The 26,947-nt window shown below is 30.6% G+C and overlaps 1 long non-coding RNA gene across 1 annotated transcript; it reads left to right on the top strand.

Moving 5' to 3' along the window:
• The first annotated feature begins 1,729 nt into the window (after nucleotides 1-1,729).
• On the top strand, nucleotides 1,730-14,889 carry LOC118196642 (uncharacterized). Its single transcript, XR_015039426.1, has 2 exons — nucleotides 1,730-1,873; nucleotides 14,046-14,889. It is a non-coding gene; the product is annotated as an uncharacterized LOC118196642 (long non-coding RNA).
• The last annotated feature ends 12,058 nt before the right edge of the window (nucleotides 14,890-26,947 follow it).

Genomic DNA, 26,947 nt, shown 5'->3' with positions numbered 1-26,947 from the left:
ATTTCTTTCAATGTAAGTTGTTTAAGTTGCTTCGTTTTTTATGTTATAATACATTCTCTTTAATTCTATAAACAGACATAATTTCTTGTTCAGTTACAAAGTTCCGCTGTTCAAGTCCTATAATTGCTGTGTCGAGAATACCGACTAATTTTGTCAATCGAAATTTTTTCGTTTTCAATAACCTGTCACTTTCTTCGCTATCGGAAGCGAATTATAATGACGAGGCATTTGATTTAAATCATATCAAAGACGAGATGAAATACTACATTGAGTAAGCAATTATAAGCCAAATAAAATAAAAACATCTGCTCTTAAGATAAGGATAGTGCTGATAGATCAACTTCCAATTCATTGCACGCCACCGCGGCGTTAAAGATAAACAAAGTTTAGATAAACAAAGGATATGCTTTTATCTATTTTTTGCAGCAATTCCACATTTTGTTTAATGGACTCCGAAAGATACTTTCGCTTTGTATATCCTTTACATATTAGTAAATATATATTGGAAATTCTATTTGACATAATCGTTCAAGCTTACTTTTACTTTATAAGTTACTTTTACTTTATAAGTACTTTTATAAAATTGCTCCAACAGTCTGCAAAAAATAATAATCCGGATCCAATTCGAAGATTAAGGAACAACGCAATCTGCAACATTAACGGAAATAGATAATTAGATAATTTTAGCTTAGCTTATCCCGTCCGTAATACATTAAACGCGCATTCGTAAACGTATTTTGCGCACACGCGAATTCGCAGCGGTAAAGGTCTTGCGACGCATGTGCAGAAAGTTTGTAGCTTTGAGATCCGGATTATGGGTGTCCGAATTAACGACTTTTGACTGTATTGGGTATATTAAATGTAAATTTTGCTTTCAATGTATGATCCATAGTTAATGATTTTAATTTACTCTGCTCTTGTCAGACTTTATTATAGTTAGTGATGGCAAATGTTTAAAAATCTTAATAAAGTTCATATTTCTTTTATTAAAGGCTAAAAATTACTTCTTGTCACCATGTACTTATTAGCTGATTCAGTGAAACTATTTTTAGTACAATGTGCAGTTTGAAGGCATTGAAATTTAAAGGGTATAAGTATTTTCATTTTTAAAAAAATTATTTGGAAGGGAACTATTCTGATTTAAAATAATTATTAGTGCGATGAAGAGTGGACAAACTATTTTGTGCTGTTATTATGGTATAGAGAAAAAAGTTCACTGTATATAAAAAATGTAATGTTTTGGTATGAGAACCGTAAATAATTTAAAATAGAGGACGATCTTATTTATTTTCCGTTTTGTTAGTTATTTTTTATTTTAATTTTGATTATATGTTTAGAGAATTGTAAATTTTAAATTTGTGTTCGTTCTCAGATTAAATTGCATACTATTAATAATTCATCTATGAATTTTCGGTTTATACAATTCCTTTTCTGCTTAAAAATCTTAGAAGCCTTATGTCATTAAAGATTATACTGCTGCATGCTTCTTGTTATCATAATTGATTTAATATTTGTTCTCTCTAATTATCTTTCCTTCTTTTTTTTAATATAAAATCAAGACATGTAAATTAGAAATATTTTCTCTCTAAAAAATTTCTCCAAGTTCTGATAGAGTGGTATAATGCTTTATTATTTATATTAGATTTATAATAATTTCTTAATTTAGCAATATATAGGGTATTTTTAATTCTTTTTATAAAAATGGATATATATTTATGATTTTATAAATGAAAATTTTTTTTTGTGTGTATGTGTAATTTTTTTTCCCTTGTTTTAGGAGACATGCTTTTGCAAGAATCTTTAATGACTCTCACTTTCAGGAATTTGGCAAAGTCTCTAGGAAACAAAGATCCAGTGGAATTGTTAAAATGTGGTATGTGCAATTATACAACACATGGGAAACAACAGTTTGATATACATTGTGCTCGTCATTTACGTCAGCATAAGTTTAGTTGTGATTATTGTAAAAAAGGTTTTGTAACAAAAAATGAAGCAATTGTTCACATGCGTGTTCATACAGGTGAAAAGCCTTTCTCATGCAAAATATGCCAGAAGAGTTTTCGTCATAAACACACTCTAAATGTACATCTGAGAACTCATGCTTGCAAATATTGCAACACAACATTCAGTGATAGAAATAGTTTGCGCAAACATGAGTCAAATTGTGAAGAAACATGCAAATAAATCAGGGTAACATATTTTGTAGAAGTATATCTGTAAATGCTGATTGTTTAGTTAATGTTTGACTTCATTGTGTCAAATATAATAAATAGTGTGACTATAAAATAGGCATAGTCACTTTAAGCAAATTTGTGATCATTATGATGTAATGTAATGGTTGTGATGTTTGTGAATTTTATTTAATTTTTTATATCATAGAAAATATTTTATAAGTATTATTGTCTTTATTTATTTTCATTTCCTTTTTAAAAAGAGCTTATTTTTTTTAATATTTTATTGTCATGTAAAATTTTAGCTTTGATTAGTATTATGGATATATTTATATGCAATTACAGTATTCAAGTACAAATATATAGTGCATTTATCTGGGTAACTATGCAGTTTTTATGCTAGTGTACAAATATATTACCCCTCCTTTAGAATATAGATCTGTCATTACTTGCTTACTTTGACATAAGGCCTATTCTCTACTTTAATTTAACATATTTAATTTTGATACTTTCTGATTATACACACCCTCACTATAAAGTCATAAACTTGTTGCTAACTTTGGAGAGTATTTCTGAACTTCCGCAAATGATTTTTCACCAAGCTATTGCTGGAAAAGCAACAGTCGTTTTCACAGTGATCATATAGTAAGAAGTCTACATACAAGCAATCAATCAATAAAATTTGGAAAACAAGAAAAGCTGGTAATAAAGCACTTACTTTTTTTGAGAGATCCTTGTTTTTTGCACATTTTTTCCTCATGTTCATAGCAATTCTGTTTTTGCTTAAAAGAGAATTAGAGAATTTCACATCCTGAGCATCTGTAAACTTTGCTATCACATACCAGCCAAAACAGATATGTGCTGTACTCATACCAGGATGCATATTCTACAATCACTGGATCTCATCTACTGTAGTGCTTATAATATTGACTCAAAACAACAGGTAGCATCTGCCACCTCCAACTTTACAGAGAAAACCATTCTGTGGTCCTTGTTTGAGGTTGGGTCCATTTGACTTCAGAGGAGAGTAGTCTTGAAGCAGCTTTAGAAAAATCATAATACAGACAAGTGATGCAGTTTATAGAGCATAAATTAAGTTCTAGGAATATTTATTTGACTGCATTTCTGCATCGGTTTGCTGTGGACAGGGCATCATTTTGCTGTGGCGTAGCTAGAGATTATTTTGCCACTTGGAGCAGTCACTGAATTTATCATCCTTCTTGATATACATACAAATAACTAAAAAAAAAAAAGACATACTGGGAAACCAATTTGCATTTATTTTTGAAGAAAAATTTTAATTCCAATGTATTAACATTATCTCTCTCTTTTTTGGAGCTCGATGACATTGTAAAAATCTGCATGATTACTCCAGTTTCTATAATGTAGGCAGAAAGAAGGATTTCTAAAATGTGTAAACATTTATAGGTTTTAAGTACTTCTTACATGCAAAATAAGTATTTTTTGCTCTAAAATACTTTAAAAGTGATTTTTATTTAGAATATTCTTCTCACAAACAGCAGCGCTTACAGTAATTTTAACAAAAGTTTGCAGTAATATTGTAATATTTGAAACTTATTGTAGAGATCGTTTTTTAGAATGAACTGCAAAAATTTGAAAGGACTGCACTCCCACGTAACATGAAAAATTGCTCTGCTAGTAATAAACTGACTGAATGGCAAACAAACGAAAAATCATATGTATGTACTAGTGATATAATCCACAAGCAAAAAGTCATAAAGCACAAAATACCTGCTTAATGAAACGGTATATAAAATTAGCAGTTAAGATTTATTAATCTAGCATTATTTGATGAATTTATAACCACGCGGTATCTAACAAGTCCAATGAGTTTAAGTTGATAACGTATGGGATTGGCTTTTTATATATAAGTTAATTCCAGGAAATTTTTTGTACGACATATTGTTTATGTAATCGTATGTGTTAATAGTTTCAGGGAATTATTGCATTCCTCTATGCATGGTAGGAGTAGTTGTCCCTTTCAGTTGACAAATGGGAGATCTGCGGTTTTAATTCTGACATAAATCCATTGATTTCTCACATAATGGATATGACAAAAATTGAACTTTACGCTAGCACCAGAAGTAAAATGTGAATCAGATTTGGTTGAATCAAGTTAATGGCTTTCCCCAGTCACTCTTTAAGTAGGGAAAATTTAAAAACCTATCAAATTCCCCCATGCATACTCTCATGGTGTAAATGATTAGCAAATTCAACCAGCAAAGGATTTTTGTAATAGAGGATAAATGCACAACCAGCATTTTATCATTTTGACATATTAAAATGGCATATGTAGGTGCATGTCTGTATGTATACATCTAATACTATAACAGAAAATTGTAATAACAAACAGCATCTCTTTTACAATATGAAATTGATAAACTATGCTATAAACAGTTAATTCTTTTTTTTTTTTTTTTTTTTTTTTTTTTTTTTTTTTAAGTTTGCAGATAAATAATTATTTTTTAATACTAATAGATTAAAAAATATTTTAAAAGGTATTATAAAAGTATTTTGTGGACTGATATTTCAGTCAAGTAGCAAAGTTTGAAATCTACTGATATGTCTATAATTCATTACTATTACTAAGTCTGTTTTATTATATGTCAAATTATCACAATTTATTTTTAAAACTCATGCCTCTCTCACACTGTTAAAAATTTTAATCATTTATTAATTTACCAGTAATAAGTAATGAATCCATTTGAAAAACACAGTGACCATTTATTCTCCTGGTAGTCTATAAATATAGTGGAATATAGTCACTAAGTCTTTTAAACAGATTCATTATTTCAGTCCCCTCCCAGAAAAAATACTAAGAGTAACACCCCCTGCAAGAATTATAAACAGCTTTTTAATTTAAACTTGTGACATCAATATTTTATTTAAAATAAAATATATTAACTATCAGTAATTAGTTAAATCATAATGAGGAAACAAATAATAATTATGAAAATATAATAGTTACAAAAATTTTATATTTTATAGCTTTCTAATCCTCTTAAAATATATATAAATATATAAACATATATATATATATCAGGAATGTAAATTTCATTTAATATTGGAAAATGTTACTTATTGGGTTCCTACTATTGTTTGTAAGGCTTATTGTTGTTAAGGGCTGTTATGTTTCAAAATTGGCTTAATGTTTGTTGACCATAAATTGGTTAGATTCTTCTTGAATGTCTGTATATTATTAATTGATGAAAAATATGTGCTAGAAAAATATTTTACGGAAAACTGAAGAAATATACTCTCTTATATTGTAATTCAGAAAAAATGTAAAGAGCCTGCCTCTGTTTCAGTACATTCCTATTTTCTGAGTGTGACTCCAAATACTCTCTCAGCTCAGCGCATATTATTATGACAATAAATTTCGGCAGTCTCAAGTATTCAGTAAAGACATTTCTGAAAAGAGCATATGCATTGTCATGTTTTCAATAAATTCAATGCCAATTTAGAGATCTGCCACTGTATTCTTCCTTTAAATATGAAACATTAACGGTGAAAATACATGCTGAGACGGGATCAGCTTTTACAGCCAACTTGTACAAACCTGATTTATGATGCGGCAACCATTTTCTCTATGTTTTCAAACAATTCTGTACTTGCAGAATAGGCAATGTGACTAAAGCTGGTTTTCACATTGAACATCTGGCGGCCATTAAATTGATGATGAATCTTGTTGCGTAGAATATGCATCCTGGGTTGCCAAATAAATGCTTTTGGGTAAATCTTAGGGTTATTGCTTAGGAATGTGCCATTCATTCCCAAACTCATTCAAAGAATCAATTTGCTTTACTGAACGAGCAAATAATGAAACTAGTTTATAATGAAAAAACGGTAGCTTTTATTGTAGTTCACGTACTGAGAATTCTTGTTGGATGTGTGCCAGCAAAATTTGATTCTTATTTAAGAGAAAAAATTAATTTTAGCCTCCCATGGTAAAAATGAGTTTAATTTTTGTCATTTCACAAATTTTTGAATATTTTTAAATCCAGAATTTTATTATGAGTTCTGTATAGAAAGAAGATTTTAGAGACTTTCAAAACTACAGTTGAAAGAAATCAATTAAATAAGTTAGCTGTTCAGTTGAACCAATCCTTCCAATCCCACTGCTCATTCTGTTGGTTTTTCTTTTTGTTTCATCATTACTCACTGCTCGTGATTCTCTCCTCATTGCCAATCTCAGTCGTGAAAATTGTTAGTGAACAGTAAGTAGTAAAAAAGAACTGATTCAGTTCAGTGAGCAAATGTTTCTGATCTGATACTAGAACAGAACAGTTTTATCCACCTCTGAGCCACATTAATTATCTTGAGGACATACTGCTTTGCCTCGGGAATGCTTTTTGTTGACTTTCTGACAGGGTGCAGATAGACAGGGCATACTTGAGTTTCATTACTCAAGTTAGATTATTTAATATGTGTTGTTTGAAGGATACCTTATTTATTTATTTAAGATTATCCATAATTGTTAAGTTTCAGAGAAGTTGATTAAATGTAGTGCAATTTTTTATGAAAATGTAATTAAAATTAGCTATTTTTTAATATCATGTTTACTCAAAAATAAAACCATCCTTACATTTTAGTATAAATTTTAAGGAATAATAATATAAGTGACTATTTATTTGTCTTGCAGTATCTCTGAGAAAGAGAATCTGTGTGATTTATTTAGCATTTTATAGTGTAATTATTTTATATCCATGATAATTAAATTCCTTCCTATCATTCAGCAATTTCATTTGTCAAAATATCTGCTTATAAGATCCTATTAAATTTCAGAACTTAAATATAGCAGAAGGAGTATCATATTTTTGAGTAAATAGTGTGTTATTTAATTAACATATTGTTTTATTCACATTTCATTGGTAAATTTATGATAAGTGTATTTTTAAAATTAGGCAAAATAGTAGCCTTATTTTGGCATAGCTTTAAATTAAAACTCCATTAATTTCAAAGGTGATCAGACACAAGTCTTTCTTCTATAGATACAAAAATTTTTACAAAGTTGGGAGAGCTGTATTTTTATCGAAGGCAATGCACATAACACAGTTTATCATCATCTTTTGAGGAAAAATGACATGTATACATGACAATATGTTTGTGTTCGATTTGTGCCATCCATTGCCTTTGGTATAAGTATGACTGTGACTCTTCCAAATTTTGTATAACTTTTTTGCTCCTAAAGAAGAATCTGTGTCTGATTGCCCTCAAAATTGGAGCTTTAATCAAAATCTACTCCAAATTAAGATTGCTATTTTGCATAATTTTCAGTTTTATGTTGATATGTTTCTCTTCCAATTTGTGAAATGTGGTTTTATTTGTTTTTATTCAAGATAAGTTAATGTTTCCTTTTTGTGTATGTGTGTGTGTGAAATTTTTATTCTGTCCTGATGTGCTTTTTATATGCTCTCAAAAACAGTGGTGTCTCATAAGTATAGAAAACTTTTTAGCACTAATTTTTGGAAATTTTAAGTGTTATCAGCTATGGTAATTAATCTAAAACAAATCATTTGCATTTATATATTACGTAAGCCTGTAGTACAGAGCATAGTTGCAAGGATCATTTTCTTAAATAGTATATAATGCTCTGAATGTAGACCTTTTTATAATATACATAAAAGTACAAATCATGTATTATAAAGTAACATTACATAGGATGTGCAAAACCCAATTGAAATTAATTGCTGAAATGGATACAAACATATAATTTTTAATGTATTTGAAGAAAGGGGAAATAATTATTTTTGAAAAGCTTAAAGGGACCTGTCTCATATTCATGCTACTCTTGGGGAAAATCTTATCAAGCCTCAGAGACGAAATTAAGGCAAACTTTCAACATTCAGGAATGTGGTTGAATATTTTTATTATGATGAAGCATTTTATTAAATTAGAAATTTCTACAATAGTGCTTGATATCATTCATAGTTGAAACAGATAACATATCGTGCATTGTTATGAATATTGTTTCATTAATTAATCAAATATTAAATAATGTAGAAACATATGTTCATATATAAAATATGAAAATAATAATCCGCAAGTTTATTTCATCAATAAACTCATAAAATAGTAATCTCTTTTTCATTACAGTCTATCTCTAGTTCTGGAAATTCTCACTAGTGGAACTAAAAACGATTTTAAACTCATAATTTGATATTTTATTTTTTTAAACTAAATCTAGTCTCAATTTTTGTACCTGTTTCATTTTCACATAGATTGGGTTTTTCCTGAAAGTGTAGCAAGTTGGCCAAGAAACTTTTTTGCGTAATATTTTGAACATTTTAGAAATATTGCTGAAGCAATATTATACCCACTGTATATTATACTTAGTGAATTAATATTATGAAAAACATTGCCTTTCTGTGTTTAGAAATTCTATTTAAATTATTGAAAAGTTTTAATAAAATTAAAATTAAAGCCAATTAATCTAGTATTTAGAAGCAGAAGGAAGTTGTGTAGACTATTATTTTCATTTAACTTCATAAAGCAGTTTGTATGCTAGTAATATTATCCTTGGAATACATCATAGTCTGTTCTATAAATCAGTCTTTTCATGAGTTTTCATTCGCTCCATCTTTTAAACATAAAGATAGTCAGGCATTTAATAGGAAGGACCGAAAAGGTTGTGAATTATTACAAAAATGAGTCATTACATGAAAAGAATGTAAATGCAGAGAAAAACTAAAAAGTTTGTTTTCATGATGAAAATAATATAGATCTGGATAGAAAGTAATTTAAAATGATAGCAGTTTAGTTGGCATAATTCTGATGAACGTTTTGTTAAGTTTATGATTATGTAAAAGATGCATTGCATGAGATATATCTTTTATGAAGTTAAAATTTTCATTGCAAGCATGTTTTATGCCTTGAGGATAATACTGAATTATATTTTAATGCTAAGTTAAGCAGTATTATATGTAAAGGTAGACTTGTAGAGACATTAGGATTTTTGGAAGCAGAAGAGATGAAAAATTAGCAACGCCTTCGCTGGGAATCGAACCGCAGGCGTCTGAATACCAGCTCAGTGTGCTAGGAAGGCAAGTGAAATACCTTATACACTAATCATATTCCATTGAAAGCAAATTTTATCTTGAGTTTTTCTTACAGAATAGGTGCATATTTAGCCTTTAAAAAAAATTTACCTGTGAAACCTTCTCTGTATACTGATATATTGTGTAATTGCAAATCAGGTATTAATTTCTGAAGTGTCAATGTGTGTAAATTTCACTGATTAATTTTTAATGTGTTCAGATATATGTGTGTGTTGAGCTAGTCATCACTTAGACTGTAGTAAAAGTTAAAGAATGTTTCTGTTGCATTAAAAAGATGATTATGTGGCAGATTCTAAATATAAAATGTTTGTTGATGTAATGAAAGTTTGTGTATCTCAATTGTGTCTTGTGCTTAATATATAATTTTTGCAAGTAGTGATTATATAATAAAGAAACAGAGTATTGTCAGTAAGTGTGGATGTTATGAGATGCATTTTTAGAAATTCTTATGCATTAGATAGTTGTTCTACTCCGTGCAAATAAAGTGAAATGTAAATAACACTTTTCCATTTAAAATTTATTGCAGAATTTCTGATGGTGATGTATAGTTTTACTTTTTATTTTTATTTTTCTTTAAGTTATGAAAATAAGAAATTACTTTCCTATTTAGACCGTTTTTATTCACTCTGTTTAAAGGTTCTTCAAAAGTTCACTTTGTACCATTTTGCTTTTATTGAATTAGTACGTATATTTTTTTTAACCAAATAAAATATAAACACAATCTGATTTGTACTTCTGCAGCAAGAGTATCTATTACTGTTTAATTTTAAAAAGAAGTTTAGTCTTATAGACTTTTGAATGATGGTTTGAGAGTGTACAAAAATGTATGACAAAAAATAAGGAGACAAAAAACTGTATGACTGAAAGTAATGATCTGTAATTGAGTAATTTCAAATCAGGTATTAACTTATGAAGTGTCAATGCATAACACATAAAATATACTGTTGTATTTCAGTCCTTTTGTATTAGCCACAACTGATGACCTTTAGTATTTAAACAGATAAAAAAGATGTTAAAAATATTAGTAGTAAGTTGCCTGTCTAAAGAATTCGAATGATACTGGAATTTTATTCTCATCTCTTTGTTATGCCATTGCTTTCTATTCTTTGCACCATTATTTTCGCTACCTATCGGCTTTGTAGTAAGTTTACTGTGTTCTACCTTCTGTTATGTGAAATTATAATAGATAATCTGTATATTTGAAATATCATTCTTGCATTTGCTTTATGTTAATGTTAGTTTAGATTTTATGTGTTGTTTGTATGATTTGACTAGCCATTTTCTAGATCTTAAAGAATGCTAAAGCTTGTCTTACATGTACAAGTATCAAAGACATTTTAGGATAATATAAACTAAACTATCTCAGAATAAAAGCTTTATGTTTAACAATTTATAACTTTTTCAGATTAATAAATCTAAAAATTGCTTTATGTTCTTACAATTGTTTTACCATAGGTTATGAGTAATTTATAATCCAGAGTTTTGCTTAATATCTATATATATATATATATATTTATTTATATTTCCTTTTCAAAGTTTTTTACATTGTACAAAATAGCGAATTAGTATTTTATTAAACATATGAAGAAAAATTTCGTTTGAAATGAAGAGAAACTTTGGAGTTAGTTTATGGTATTGATTTCATTAGCTTTTTTGTTCCTCACTTCTTTTAACTAAATTCTACATTCTTTTCTTGATGAGATTTACAAAATAAAATGCTTCGTCTAAGTATGCTGATCAAGTGTGAAGAAGTTTTAATTTCATATATAGTTTGTCATAAATAGTTAATTCATATTTAATTTGAAAATAAATTAAATCAAATTTAGAACTTTGAATTAATGTATTCATTTTTTTAGTTTGTAGTTAAATACTGTTGTGCACTTTAAAGCAATTATTCCTAGACTTTTCAGTTGCTAGGATACTTAACTGATTATCTGGGATCTAGTGACACAGTTATTTTTAGTAATAATAATTATTATTAGTTTAATAACTGGCAGGTTATTCCCCCTCTGAGAGTTTGGTGTTTTTGCCTTGCCGTTGGGCTCCAGTTTATCTTGGTAATATGTAAATGTTTGTGACCATAAAGTGTTTTTGAAGAAAAGAAATGAGTGACAGTAGAAGAAGGATACACAAAGCCTCAGTTTAACTGATGTGTTGTTTTTGTTCAAAACTGGGACTCTTAAATAAATAGCTAATATGTTAGGTATATTTTCCCATGGTCAGATAATCCAATCCACCTGTTATTTGAATTCTGTGTTTGGCATGTTTACAGCGTTTACCAAGATGAGATATTTGTGTAACAAACTAGCCCATAAATCATCTTAATGTTATGCCACTCTCCATTGTTTAGATGTCTATATTTTCACTATGTAAAATACTTATTTGCAAAAATAATGTTGAAAATGGAAGTGCAATTTTGAAATGTATCTTTAAATTAAAAAATTTCATAATATGTATAATCATAGAGAATTTGACACACCAGTATGTTGTAACTAGAGTAGTTGAGGATTACTGTTTTCAAATATTATTTGATCAATGTTGTGTAATAAAAGTACCTGTTTAAGAAATTAAAGTTCAACAGGCAGTTTGACTTGAAATAAGTTTAACTTAACTAACATACCTTCATTACATCTTAATTTATCTGACATACTTTCATTACTTATCTAAATCATACATTTTGTTTTTTACTTTTGAGACAAATTTGTGATAATGAAAAATAACTGTTTTTAAATTATAGACTGGTGCTTTAATATCAGCTATTAAAGATAAAAATGTTTTGATAGTGTCATGAATGCATGACTGAGGGTTAGCATTTTTTTCATTTGATTATTTATTAAGAGTGCTTGTGTTTTTAAATAACATTTTTTCCATTAAATATTTTGTGGTATTTTATTTAGTACTTAATTTTTTTTTTTTTTTTTTTTTTTTTTTTTTTTTTTGAATTTTTATTCTACCTTTATTCTAAGCCATTCTGGAGGATATGATAATTCACAGAGACTGACTATAAATTAGCTTGAAACTAAGGGTAGGGGTTGAATTCCTGTGTAAGGTTTGGCTGTCTGTACATGTCTTCTTTCCTGTTTGGGGTATAATATTAGTCTTTACCATGTGGTGCACCCTGGGCAAAGTTCTCAATGATCAGATAGCTATATGATTGATGGCATTCTTGAAACATGCTTTAAACTAAGTGTCCAGCCTTTAAAACATATTGCTTTCAAAACTTTTTTTTTTTTTTTTTTTTTTTTTTTTTTTTTTTTTTTTTTTGCACAAATATTTGAAATTAATTGGATTGAATCTCATTCTGAGAAACTAAGTAGTGCACTTGTGCCAAATATAATAGTTTGTATCATAATTTAAATTATGCAGCCTGGATAGCATTAGATTATAGAGTGTGTTTAAAAAATATGCCAAATCTGAATATTTCTTGAATAATTGAAATCTCTTTGATCCTATTTTTGAATAGGATCAAAGAGATTTCAATTATTCAAGAAATGGATAAAAAAGTTAACTTTCAAACTATGATTGCTCTCATCATCTGATACCATTTAATAAAATCTGCATAAAATTAAATTTTCCTGTAAGTTCCCTCTATAGAAAAAGTTATAATGTTATTCTTTACTTAAAAGCCATAAAAAATGTGGATTCAGTATTGTATAGAATTATTTGATTTCAACTATTTTCTCCATTGGAAAGAGGCAGTAAAAATTTTCTTTCAGTTTTAATTAAAATTGAATTTAATACAAATTGAACTGTGTTAGATAATTTTTTGAAATTTAGCTTTTCTACAAAGGAAAATTTATTAGTTTGTTCATATTTAATAGAATCTTGTAATCTTAAGATACATGTAATCTGAACTTATTTTTTATTTTAATATAAAAAAACATTTCAGTTTTTAGAAAATTCAGTATGGCATATTTAACAGCAATTTTTGTCTTATATGTATATACAAATAACATTTTTTTTTTGTTTGTTTGTTTGTTTGTGTGTGTGTATGTGTGTGTGTGTACATTGTAAAGAAAATGGGCTAAAAAAAATTTAGATATTTTATTTATTTTTAGGATTTTCATTCTAGTCCTTTTTGTTAACTGTTCATTTTCTTTTATGTAATTTTATTTAAAAATATATTAGTTTTATATTTAATAAAACTTATATGATTTGTATCTGATCTGGTTATTTATTTATATGTAAATGATGTAGGTATAATATAAAAATAAGGAACTGAAAAATGTAAATCTAAAACTAATGTAACAAAACTAGTGTATCTTGTCACAAAGGCACAATTTATAGTCGTTAAATTCCTCTTAATCCACATAATCGTTAATTCCAAAATCTTCTCATTATTGAAATTTGCTCTTTTTTTTTTTTTTTTTTTTTTTTTTACCCTAAATTTAAAATAGCATCTTTTTGTAACCAGGGAGCATGGTTCTGAAAATATGCATTTTGAGATATATGTGTGAATTCTGTATTAATGTTTCGGAAGTATATATATTTTTGCTGTTCTACTTGAAATGCATATTTGCTTTGGAAAAATCTGTACATGGTGCTTAATTTCTGATGGAAAATTTTAGTTTAAAATATCTCAGGTAGTTTTTGATTTTGTGATATTTATCCCTCTCCCTGGTGTTTCGGCTATAAGAAATTATCTTCATGTGGACACTTTCTTCCATGAAAATTTTACTAAAACATGTCAAATTACAAAACTTATCATGATCTTAAATATTATTTAATTCATTTCTTTAACCAGAACCATAGGTCAACAGACCTTTTTTTTTTTTTTTTTTTTTTTTTCTTTCAGTTATATAGACTGCTTGGAGTACCCTGTATTGAGTGTTCCATCATTGGCAGCTACTTGCCAAAACATTCCAAGCTGCATATGCATTTAGTATAACTAAAGCTGTTTTAAAAGTTGTGGCAGTTATATGATGCTTTATGGCCTGTCAAAGAATACTTAATTGCGGATGGATTTGTGAAATATTTTGTTATAATTTATATATTTTTAATTTTTTTAGATTAATAAGTATGTTATATATATGAAAATATTATTACATATTTTTTATACCTATGAAGAAACGATTAATATCAGTACTGCAATAAAGAGAGTGCTTTATGCAATAATGTAGTACCTTATCCTGTGGCACTCTTCAAATTTTTTGGTGAGAATTTTGCTGAAAAAAAATATGTTCAGCTTCTGTTTAGTTTATATGTTTTATGTTTAAATATGTTCAGCTTTTTATGCGATTTCTGATTCTATATTCTGCATTTCATTTTGATAATGGAATGTCTAATAAACCTTTTTACCCTTTTAATTTGAAAATGTCATTGGCCAATCACTGCTTTCCAGTATTTGAACTGAGTTTTAAATATTAAAGTATTAGCTTGGTTTCTGAAAATTGTGCTAAAAATGGCATCATATTTAGTCATTGGTGTTTCTGTTTATTTATTTGTTTATTGTGTTGATTGAAAAGTATGTGCAAGCTTTTATGTTCAACGTATCATTTTAGTATGAGCAACATTTTGTATTTTAGTGTTGTTTTTCAGTGACATAAAAAATGAAATTGTCATGTAAGTCTAGCTTATGTTATTTTGCCTGAAGATGTGGTATAATAATATCAATAAAAATCTTGTGCTTCATAAATAAATTTAACTCATTTCATGTATCTTAAAATAATTTTTCTAGAAAAAAATAAATTATCTGTGATAAATGTTAGAAATATCTTAAGACTAGCAAAAATACATATTTTATATAATGCTATTATATATTTAATCTGATCACATAGTGATCCATTTTCAGCCACTTGTAATTTATAGGTTATATGGTTATATTCTTAATTCCTCTTCTGCATTATGAACATTTTTCACTCTCCTTCTAACAGTTTTTAGAGGTTGGATGTTTATGATAGGTTTATGTTTTCTGAAACCAAACATGATATACATTTTTTTATATCATTGTGAGTTTCATTAGAAGCAAAGAATTATCACGGTTAAAACATAATGCTTAAAAGTTAATGTTTATTCTCTTTTGAGTATAAAAAGCACTTTAATTATGGAAATTTAACTCATTATAACTATCTGCGTTTTACATAAATCAAATTATAAAAGACACTTTTTTTTTTTTTTAAGCATATTTTGTGTTCTAAAACTTGTGTCTGTCATCTAAGAGTTTGGGGGTGATTACAGCATACTTATAGGGCAAATCTATGTAACGATTGGTAGCTGACTGATTTGCATTTGGGTTTGGTTGCCTATTACTCATGGCAGTGGTGCCCAATGTTTCACTTGACATAAGCCAATTAAGAATTTAAAAAGATTTGTTGATCCACAGTTATATATTGCACTTTTAATATTCCAATTATAAATGATACATAAACTATAAAAATGTGTGTCACAACATGTTGAATTAAAAATGTAATTATATTTTATTTTTATTGCTATTTATTATAGACTAAATACGGAAAAAGTTTATTTTAATATGAAACTTGACACTGCACGTCTTCTGCGAGTTTATGGTAATCTGGTGCAAGTGATGTTATGGCTAAATTCATGCAGTCATTCATATATTTGTCTGTTATTCTGAAGCTTAACTTTGATTGTAACAAGTTCAGTGTTGAAAAACCACTTTTGTAATGGTTGATCTAACAGGAAACCACTTTCCTAAAGGTTGATCTAATCCAGGACCTTTGAAAAGTTTCTTTTAAGAGTGAATATTTTTTCTCATCTACAAATATCCAGAAGTTTTTGTGATATTCTTGTTTTTAATTATAAGTCAGACTGAAAATCATTTCCCCTTTTTTTGGATCAGTAGAATTTTTATTTAACATTTTCTTTAATTTTCACTTAACATATTTAACAATCTGTTACATATTTCAGAACTAGTATCAAAAAATGGATTTCAAATTAATCAAACAATAGGTTGAATTTTATCAGAAAGTCTAATTTCGAAATTATTTTTTAAGCTCGACAAATTTTTGATGTAGTTCTCCAAATTTGTAAAGTGGAAAAGGTTATATTCCTTCACAGTTAAAATTACAAAGGTTACAAAAGTTACTCATTATTATTCGAAGTTACATTCTTTTCATTTGTGTTAAATATTAACTAAGTTTAATTTTGGATTTAAATGCGTTTGTACTTCCTGTTAGCTGTGTAATAGTCTTTTCTCTGCTTGTAGTTTAAGGTTTAATTTATTCATTTTCGTCACTATATCATAACCAACTGTGATAACTAAGTTCTTCATAAATTTTGTTTCTGGATTATAAAAATTCCTTTATCTCTAGAAGTCACTGTAGGACTTTTCCCTTACTCAGCCATCTAATTTCAAAATGTAACATTAAAGTTCGGTACTCAGTATCAAGTTGATCTATCAGTGCTTTCAACAATTTAGTTCTGAATTGGTCTGGCATGAATAGAATTTACTGTTTTTGAAACAACTTTCATTATGTGTTCATAATATAAAACTTTTGCACATAATGACTGCAACTGATGATGCAGAGATAGTTAAAAAATTTGGAAAGGCAGCATCATTCTAACGTAATGAAACTAACAGCAAAACAAATCATGGCTGGTGTGTTGTCTGTTGTTGTGTACACAAATTTTGAAGCAGAAGACTAATTTCAATTGTATGGTTTTTAATAGTTTGGTATAGTCACTACACTTGTATTATCTTTTTGTGACAAACTTAGAATTCTTCCTTCACTGAACAATCATTAAAGGCCATCCTTATAAAAATATTTACTTGAGTTACATTTCAAGATATCTGTTGATTCATCACACTTTAAAAAGTGCTTTTTTATAAATCATCTTTTATGTGTTCTCTGACATTTTTGGCTATGGTTTTTATTCTACGAGTAATGGAATTTGTGGATAACTGGACATCTCGAAAAGCTGGCATATTTTCATTCTTATTTTTAGCTTCTTGAAATAAAATCTGATGCAGCAAGCAATGCTTGTTTAATTGTATTATTACCATCATCAAAGGGTTCTTTATGAATTGCAAGTATATGTACAACCTTAAATTATGCAATCATAAAAGCTTCATTTTATTTGCGGATCTGGCAAACATGATTGTTGGGCAACAAATGGGTTTTCTTTACATTTTCTTAGATTGCGCTTAATGTCATATTTCTTAGTGTGAACTGCATAAATGTGTGTCTATGTTGTGTTCCATCCCTACACACAGAAACTATGAACCATAAATCAAACAAATACATTTGTTCTTAAAATTAGCAAAACAGTATTTCTTTTCCCATTCACCCTTAAAATTACAGTTATAGGTGGTTTTTTTTTTTTTTTTTTTTTTTTTTATTTTCCGGTGCTGATGTTGACAGGATTAGGTGAACTATAAAATCATAAATATATATTAAAACTAATGATTAACATTACTTAGAAGAAGCGAATATTTTTTATACCTTTATGAAACGACCAAATCAGTTACCTGATGCACAACTTTGAAAATTCGTTCTGTGTTTACTGGCATGTGTTTCATGCAGACTATGGCAAGAGGCTGATGATGGTGCTGTAAAATACACTGCTTTCCACCATAAATGCAATACCCTGAAGAAAGCATGCAAATAACATGAAATTTACAACATGCATTAACAGAGGTGAGATATGCAAATGATTAGAATTTCATTCGACGATTTCAAGTTTGGCAATTGTGTTTTTCTTGTGGTTTTGTCAAAAAAACGATCAATTATGCTTCGTAGTAAACAGCGATCATCATTTGATCAAGTATCCGAGTTCGACAGATTAAGGATATCAAGATCCTTAATCTGTCGAACAAGGATATCAAGATTAAGATTGATCAAGTATCCGATGTTCGACAGATAGACTGAATGTGCTTACCGAGAGTGTGGATTATCTTTCAGGGAAATCGGTAGTCGTGTTGGACGAAACCAAACAACTGTAATGCGGATATGTGAATGTTGTATGCAGGAGAGTACGATGGACCGACGTGTTCGATCGCATCCACCTCAGTGCACCACTTCACGTGATGACAAGAACATTGTGCGCATGGCAGTGACGGATCACTCAGTCACATCATAGCACAGCACATTCAGTCTGTTACGCATCATCCAGTGTCTGCGCGTACCATTCGACGCCGTTTACAGCAGAGTAGTCTGTCCGCAAGACGTCCATTGCTTCGTCTACCCTTGACGCAGAACCAGAATTGAATGAAATTGCCTTTACTGACGAGTCATGCTTCTGTCTGCAACACCACGATAGTCGGATTCGAGTCTAGTGACACCGTGGAGAGAGGATGCTGAACAGCTGCGTTATGCACTGACACACTGGTCCTGCACCGGGTATGGCGCGGTATTGGATATTCTCGCTCTCCTCTAGTACGCATTGCCGGTACTTTAAACGGTCAGCGCTACATCTCCGAGGTGTTGGAGCCAGTTGTCCTTCCTTACCTTCAGGGCTTCCCCACAGCAATATTTCAACAGAATAATGCGCGACCACACGTGGCACGCATTGTCCAAGGGTTCTTCGTCAATTGTCAGATTGAATTGCTTCCCTGGCCAGCTCGCTGTCCAGATCTTTCGCCGATAAAAAAAAATGTGGTCCATGGTTGCTGAACTATTGACCGAGATTACATCCCAAGCTGCCACACCAGGTCAACTTTGGCAACGTGTGGAAGCTGCTTGGTCTGCTGTACCCCAAGAACACATCCAAAGTCTCTTTGAATCAATGCCGAGGCGTGTGGCAGCAGTGATCTCCAACAATGGCGACTACTCTGGCTACTGATTCTGGAAGGAACCACACTTCACAGAAGTCTATAAATTTAATCATTTGATACTTGGTCAACATGTTATCTACTAAATAATTTTTGTTGTGATATCTCTTGTCTTTCTTGGTGTTGCAGTTTGGGTGGCCATCAGTGTAACTAGACATTGTGCAGCAAAGATCGGAGAGACCTAAGGGATCAGTGAGTGAAAAGCAATAACTAGTGTTTTCATTATTTATTAGTATTACATGACCTACTTTTCAAACAATTACAGTTATCGCAGTGTCTTGGATTTTGATTTATTGTTTTTCAGATAAGCTATCAGTTTGCGTAATGAAATTCTGAATCCTTTTATTCATGACACATTGGTGAAGACGTATCTTACTGAGCTTTTCAGGCTGCACAAATAGCTGGTTGTGTGTCATTTGTGATTTCTGAAACTGTATCTGCTATTTGGGTTAGATGAGTTAAATCTGCATCAGAATCCAGTAAATTGCTTGCACATTGGAAGGAAATATTTGTATTCTCAAGTTATTTATTATTATTTTGTTTGAAGATAATTCTTTCATTTGTTTAAAAAAAAAACTAAATTTTTTGTCACCCATTTGTATAAATCCGATAAAAATTTGTAGATATATTGAACTTTGGAATGACTCTCTTAGTGTGTTTTTTTTAAGTTATTGTTTTTCTTTTCAAAAGATGTTAAGATTATTTCTAAATATCTGTTAAAATTTATGTATATAAATTTGCCAAATTGATTTACATAATATACGAAAATTTTTTGTTATCGCTGGTAATGTCATTTAGATCAAACGCGATTTCTCCTTTTGTTAGCTATATAGGGATATTTAATTTTTAAATGTTTGATATCTCTGTTGATAAGATCCAAAACAGATTCTTGTCGCTTCGGTTTTATCATTTTCGAAAACAGAGTTGCTTTCTAAACTAAAAAGCAAGCGGGAGACTTGTTTCATCCACTGAGAAAAAACAGCTGTTTGAAGTCTAATTTACAGTCATGGCAAAATGCAAGGAAATAAAGAAATAAACATACCTCGTTGTAAGCAGGATGACGCACAGTTAAATTGCCCAGATGCACACAAACTTCATTTAATACAAAAATCACAGAATATACTCTGCTGTACGCACAATCACTAAACTGTTATCATTCAATTTCGAAGATTGTCGGAAGTGAGAATTTGGTGTTGCTCCTTCAACTGTTGAGTGAAGATGATACGGATCTGGTTTTGGAGTATCCGTGAAAGACAGAAGTTGCGTTGATCCGTCATGAAGAAATTTTGGCTGCCTTTCTAGAAGATTAGCTGGCGAAGATGGACTTAAGTTTTTGCCTTATTAACCGGTGTGGTAAGTCAGGCTGTAAAGACATACTTGCGTAGTAGGAGTTTTCTATCGCCATAAAGTTTTGCTAGACAATTTAATGATGCAAGTGAGTTGGAAGTGTTTCAGAACGAACTGCCGTTTAGTTGTGATTGCTGACAGTTTACGAGTTCATTAATGCAATGGTCAATCCTCGATCATCACTGGGATGATGACTATGTGCTAATGGGGCCATTTCGTGTAATGATTGGTAGCTGACTAATTTGCGTTTGGGTTAGGCTACGTCTTACTGCATACAGAACTAAAAACACATTTCTTGTAATTCTACGAGAAGCTGTATTAACAATGCAGTAAAGACAATTGATAGTTAATACTGAATGAATTCATGAATCCATGGTGGGTGCTTAGCTACTACAACTACTAAGAGTTTTGACCTATCAGTGGTGTTCTGTAAGGGCGATGACGTTTAATTTTGTTAGAGTGTAACGTTATGAATAGAGACAAAATTAAGAACATCGTCTACATTGATATATGTATATTTATTAAGTACACAAAAAGAGCAGGGTAAAGGAACTAAGCGACAAAAACTGAAACCGCTGGCGTAAAGAAAAAGATAAAAACCGTATTGCCACACAGGTTGCAAAATATAATCACAAATTTAAAAGTTTTTCATAACACTCATCCTTGATTAAATATCCCTCACTTCTCCACTGATATACTTTCTTTTGCACATTCTTAGTGAACATGTCCGCTGCATTTGAACTGGAAGGTGCGTAGTTAAAGTTCAACAACTTCTTTCCAACCTTCTCTCTTAAGAAAAAATGCCCGAGTTCAATATGTTTGTTACGCTCTGAAAACATAGTTTTTAGCTAAAGAAATGGCACCGTGATTATCAACAAATATGTTTTGTGGAAGTCCAAAAGTGTTCTCCCACTATTTCTTGCAAAAGGTTTTCGAACCATAGCACTTTTTGGTTGTGTGGCACAATGAAAGGTACTCAGCTTCAATTGTTGGCAAGGCAGTTATCTGTTGTGTCTTACTACTCCACCTGCTAGCAGTACAACATAGCCATTAAATGATCGTCTATCGATCTTATTACCAGCCCAATCGGAATCACAGAACACTTCCAAATCCTTTCCAGTCTTGTGGAAAGTCAGTTTTAATTCTTTGATATGTTTTAGCTAATGAATAATATGTTGTATGCCAGCCCGATGTTCCTTGGTTGGACAATTATTGAACTGGCTCATGTAAGTGGGAGCCAAGGCTAAATCAGGCCTTGTTCCTCCTGACTGGTGTCCTCCAACAGCCTGTCTATATTTTATCCTTTCATGTTGCAATATTGTCCTTAAATTCCTGAATGATAAGACTTTACTGGACAATTACTAGGAGGTAATCCACATGCACACCTACTATTAACTCCTTTTCGAATTGAAAGTACAGGAAAGGGTCTGTTCTGGATTTTTCTACATTAGCTGACTTCAGAAATTTATCCAGGCTGATGTTCCACTATCTCCCAGACTGATAAGTCCATAAAGACTTCTCTGTAACAAGCAAATTTCTCCATGTGTTTTTGCGTGCAGACTCACTGATGGCTGTTCCATAAAATTGTCTCACGTGATCTTGCATTTAAATAGACTGCAGTAATATCCAACTGATGAACCTGCCAGTCTTGCTAAACCTGAATGCTAATAATGCTCTAATTGGCTTTGTTTTTGTTACAGGAGGAAATGTCTCCTGGTAGACAATTTCTTCGACTTATATGTAGCCACGAGAAGCTAAACGATCTTTATATCCTTCCACCTGTCCATCTTTATTAAGTTTCCTCTTGAAGATCCACTTGTGTTTCACAACTGTCATTTCTTTTGGTCTAGGCACTATGTCCCAAGTTTCATTTTCATTTAAATTTTCCAATTCTTCCGTGGCTAACTTCCATTTTTCTGCATCTGAACTAGGTAATGCCTCTTCCAAAGCTTCAGGACCCTCTAAAAAACTTTATTCGGGATTGAGTCTTCACATTCTTGTTTCTTGAATGGTCAGCTGCACTGCATTCCATTTGCAATTCCATTTATTTCTGGAGGATTTTCTTCATAAATCTCTGAATTTTCCATGATATAATCCTTTGTTCACTTAGATTTGGAAATTTGTGTTCTCATTCGAGTTTTCTTTACGGGTATATATATATATATATATATATCCTCCTATTCTTCCTGTCTAGAGACTTCGTCTGTTCTTACTTTGTTTTCAGCATCATCTTGAGGTAAGTTCCTTTCGGAAAACTTTTGGATAGGCAATGTTTAAAATTTTTGTATTTGTGCTAGTGCATCGCAGCACATCGTTTGTGAGACTGTCTGCGCAGTTGCAAAGCGTTACCATGGTTGTCAGTTTTTTCTTTACCAGTGTTATTGTTCAAAATAAAAGAAAATGGCTGTTCTAAAGATTTGAAGTTGTGTTTTGTTTTGAGAAATTGTATGAACCACCTGGTGTAAAATTGATATCTCTTTTCGTTAATCGCTGGAACACTCGAAGTTGGGGTAAGTAATAATATTTAGTTTAGAGAATTTGTTGATAATAGTTTGTTTGAGTTTCGAAGAATTTAAGTGAAATTGCATTGTGTAGTAGTAGTTTGTTTACGGTTTCGTTCGGCAGAGTAGAATTTTTTTGTTATAGTACTGTTGTTATTAACGGCTAAAGAGTTAGACAGAGAGGCTTAAGAAGCTGCCATAGAGAACAGGCACGAAATTAATGTCAAAAATAGAAAATCGTATTCTGTGATTTTTGTATTAAAATTTATTTAATACAAAAATCACAGAACGTATGGAAATAGCTGAATTAGAAAGCCTTTTAGTTCAGTTACAAATCAAAGACGAATAGCTGAAATCTATTGACAGTAAAAATGGAAAATGCAGAAATGCAATCGTAAATTGAAAAAAAATTGATGAATTTAATTAAGTAATTATATTTAACTCGGTAAAACTTAAAAAAAAAAAAAAAAAAAAAAAAAATTGTTGCAATCCTCATTTGTACAAGAACCTGCATGTGTGCAAACCATAACAAGCCAAAGGAGACCAAATACAAACGCGAAGTTACCTAAATTGAAAGTTCATACGTATTACGGGGACCCATCTGAGTATTTAAATTTCTGGAATCAGTTCGAAACCCTTTCAGATGTCGAAAAATTTTCTTATTTGTTTAGTTGCCATGGAGGTGAAGATCTTTCTTGTATTAAAAGTTTTGCTATTACCTCAAGCAACTATAAGTCAACTGTTAAACTAATCCAAGATACCTTTGGCCGGAAGGACGTGTTAATCAATGCCGATATGTTTAAACTTTTGAACATGAGACCTTTAGAGAACATTTCTAATTTATAAGATTTGAGAAATCTGCATTTTAATTGCCAAACCCAAATTCGTTCTCTTGAAAGTTTAGGTATGAAATCAGAAATTGTAGCGTAATGCTTTGCACTGTAATTTTGAAACTTTTTTCCAAGCACCTCGTTTTGGAATTCAGCAAGAATCAAATCTCGAGCACTAGTCATAATCTGAAGGAGTAGATGGATTTCTTACATCGTTCTATTACTGCAAAGGAGAGAACATTTCATATACTCTCTCCTTCTTCACACACAACACGTAACCTCTGCTGATGAATTGCTAGCCAGTGATACCTCAAATACTTGTATATTTTGCATTCAGCAGCACATGAGCCATCTTTGTGAGAATTTGAACTCTTAAAAAAAAGGAGAGAGAAGCTTTCGCGAGGAAAAAGATGCTTATTATGTGGTAATATAAACTGTTGTGTAAAAGTCTGCAAAGGGGCAAACTGATCCTTTTCCAACGCTAAACACGCCCGTGCAATATGCTTTAAATTAGAAAATTCTGAAAAGCAAAGGATTAAACAATGTTCGGAAACAAAATATGATTAAACAGTTGCTATTTCATCGAATTATATGCTGAATGACAGAAGAGGAATTTTTTTGCGATGTTAAAGGTAAAAATTTTTGGAAAAGTGTCGTCAGATTTTATTGCTTGTTTATCTCATAATGGCACCGAGCGCACATTTGTAAAGAAAGGAGTTTCTGAAAGGTTGGGATTAAAGATTATTTGTTTTGAAAAATTGAATATTTATACCTTTAGCGCAAAGACTCCGAAAAGGCAGATTTGCTGAAGGGTGGAATTGAAGTTGAAGGAAGTGAAGTGCTTACTGAAGCATTAGAAATGGATGAAATATCGAAAGCTGCAATAAATATTCAAGATCGAGGTATTTGTGCAGAAATGAAGTCCAGAGGTTTTCCATTAACATTTGATTTTAAGGAGTTATCTAGCAATTGTCAAATTTCATTCTTGATAGGAGCAGAGCATATTATTACTGCTATTTGGTAAAGATATTTGAGCGGTTGAACACGTCATTAATAGCTATAGAAACTGCCTTTGGATGGTCACTCCAAGGAAAATATAATGATTTAAGTAATTCCACGTCGATTAATTTCGTTCTGAATGAGATTTGGTCTCCGCTGAGCTAAGGCACTTTTGGGAGTTGGAACGTTTGGAGATTAGAAGTGATGAAACAAGTACTTTCCAGGGTTCGTAGCGGTCCTTACAAGTTCTTATAAGCCCTTATATTTGAAAATAAAATATAAAGGCCCTTATAGGTGCTTACTTTTTCTTTTTCTTTAAACACTTTTTTTTTTTTTTTTTTTTAATCCTTTGTTTTTAATGAACGCGTATTTTTTCCCCGTACCAAAGCCGAAACTAAATAAACAACTTTTCTTCCTTATATGGAACGTCAGATGGTGAATCATACTCCCGAAAATTCCTTCCCCCCCCCTTACTCTGCATTAACGTAACCTATGGTGCGCGCGAGAGTACAGACAGGTGCACGTCGTTCTATTGGCCAAAGAATTGCGAAAACGTAGAAAATTCCGGTACATTCGGTATTCTTTTCCTTCCACCCAAATACTACACACGTTTGAATTTCTATCAAGATTTTAATAAATTTGCATTCTCGTTCCGCGTGGTCAGTTCATATTCGTGTTTATTATGATCGTTATGCTTATATTATGAGCATATGTATGAATATTTATAATAATATGATTGCAGTAACTGCTGAAGTATAGATAAACTTCCAAAAATGGGTGTGTTTTTACACAGATTAGCTTTCTAAGGAATAATATTCGAAATGGCTTAAATAAAAGGAAAGTAATCGAATAGTCAAAATAATTTCATTTTCTTTGCTAATACATTATACAGTACGGTTGGGAGTTTCTCCGCAAAATCTCTAATATTGAAGCAGCGGACTTTTTTTTTTTTGTCACTGTCCAATCTAGATTGAATAGGACCAAAAGTTTTTGTGGTCTACCCAACCCAAGCGAAGATTGATTCTATTCCGGAAATTTACAGTCTGTTGAAAATAAAAATCAGAAACACCCGGATTAGTAAGTCTCTTTCTTTTCCTTTATTTAGCTCTTTCTCCGAATACCGCCAGGTGTTGATTCCGATTGCGTAATATCACATATGGAAGAATCACGCCGCACGTATTGCGCAATAACGTTTGCGGTATTTTGCATTGGTTTTTTTTATGTTCAGTCTGAGATTTGTTTATGAACACTTAAAAGAATTTTACTGTGCGTTCTAAGCAGAATATTTCTCAGTTCCGTTGGTTTTTATATGATGCACATATCGAAATATCAAAATAATTTATTTAGCCTAAATTTAAATCTAAAGAACGGCTACAATCTCCCCCACTCCTCTTTTTCCAGTTACTATCCGGAAAATTCGGGAATTTCCGAGTATGCTGGTTAGTTAAGCTTTTACTGTTAAAGGATGACTGAATGAATCAATTTCCCGTCTTCTGATTTCAGAAATGTGCCTCTTTTTTACTTAAATTACTTTGCTTGGGATATATGTTTAGGGAAAACTGTTATGCAGTGAAAATTTAGAAAATGTTCAGAATTTTGATTTAAGTTAAATTATTTAAATATTAATATGAGTGAAAAAATAAATTGTATTTATTATTAGGTGCCGAACGAATACAATTAATATGGCTTATTATTATTTATTTTCTATGTTTTCAACTGAAATATCATCATTAAATTTTGTAATATAGTTAAGTTCTGCATAGTTTTTTTCCTCTGTAAATTGAACTGTCATTTAAAATTTAAAAAAAAAAAAGTTAATTGTTTTTCATTGTTGAGGTAATGCTCATTCTCTTAATAAATATTGCATTTTTCATATTTTAAATTACAAGTCTAATTTTTCTTTTAAGGTTATGCAGTTGTGTATAATGTAATTAGATAGGTGCTTATTTTTTTCTTAAAATGTGCTTGATAAGTGCTTATAGGTGCTTATTTTTTTAACTAAAATGTGGCTATGAACCCTGACTTTCGGTGTCGAATAAAGGAAAATTCTAAAAGAGTTTAACGAATCGATTCAGTTTATAAATGGCAGGTACTGTGTCAAGTTTCCGTGGATAGCAGGTATGCGGATGAAATTGGAAAATAATAGCGAGGTCGCATTGAAACGTTTTAATAGTTTAGTTCGGAGGTTCGAGAGAGATCTATCGTTGTATAAGCAATATCGGGAGTTTGTTGACAGTTATCTTAAAGAGGGAATAGTTGAAATATCTTCTGATTTGTTAGGGATTGGATT

Source organism: Stegodyphus dumicola, chromosome 2, assembly GCF_044657685.1.
Source record: "Stegodyphus dumicola isolate Sdum_Otavi_A_Nest chromosome 2, ASM4465768v1".
Lineage (NCBI taxonomy): Eukaryota > Metazoa > Arthropoda > Arachnida > Araneae > Eresidae > Stegodyphus > Stegodyphus dumicola.
Note: the sequence above shows the minus strand (reverse complement) of the source record. Positions and strands in the feature narration are given on the sequence as shown.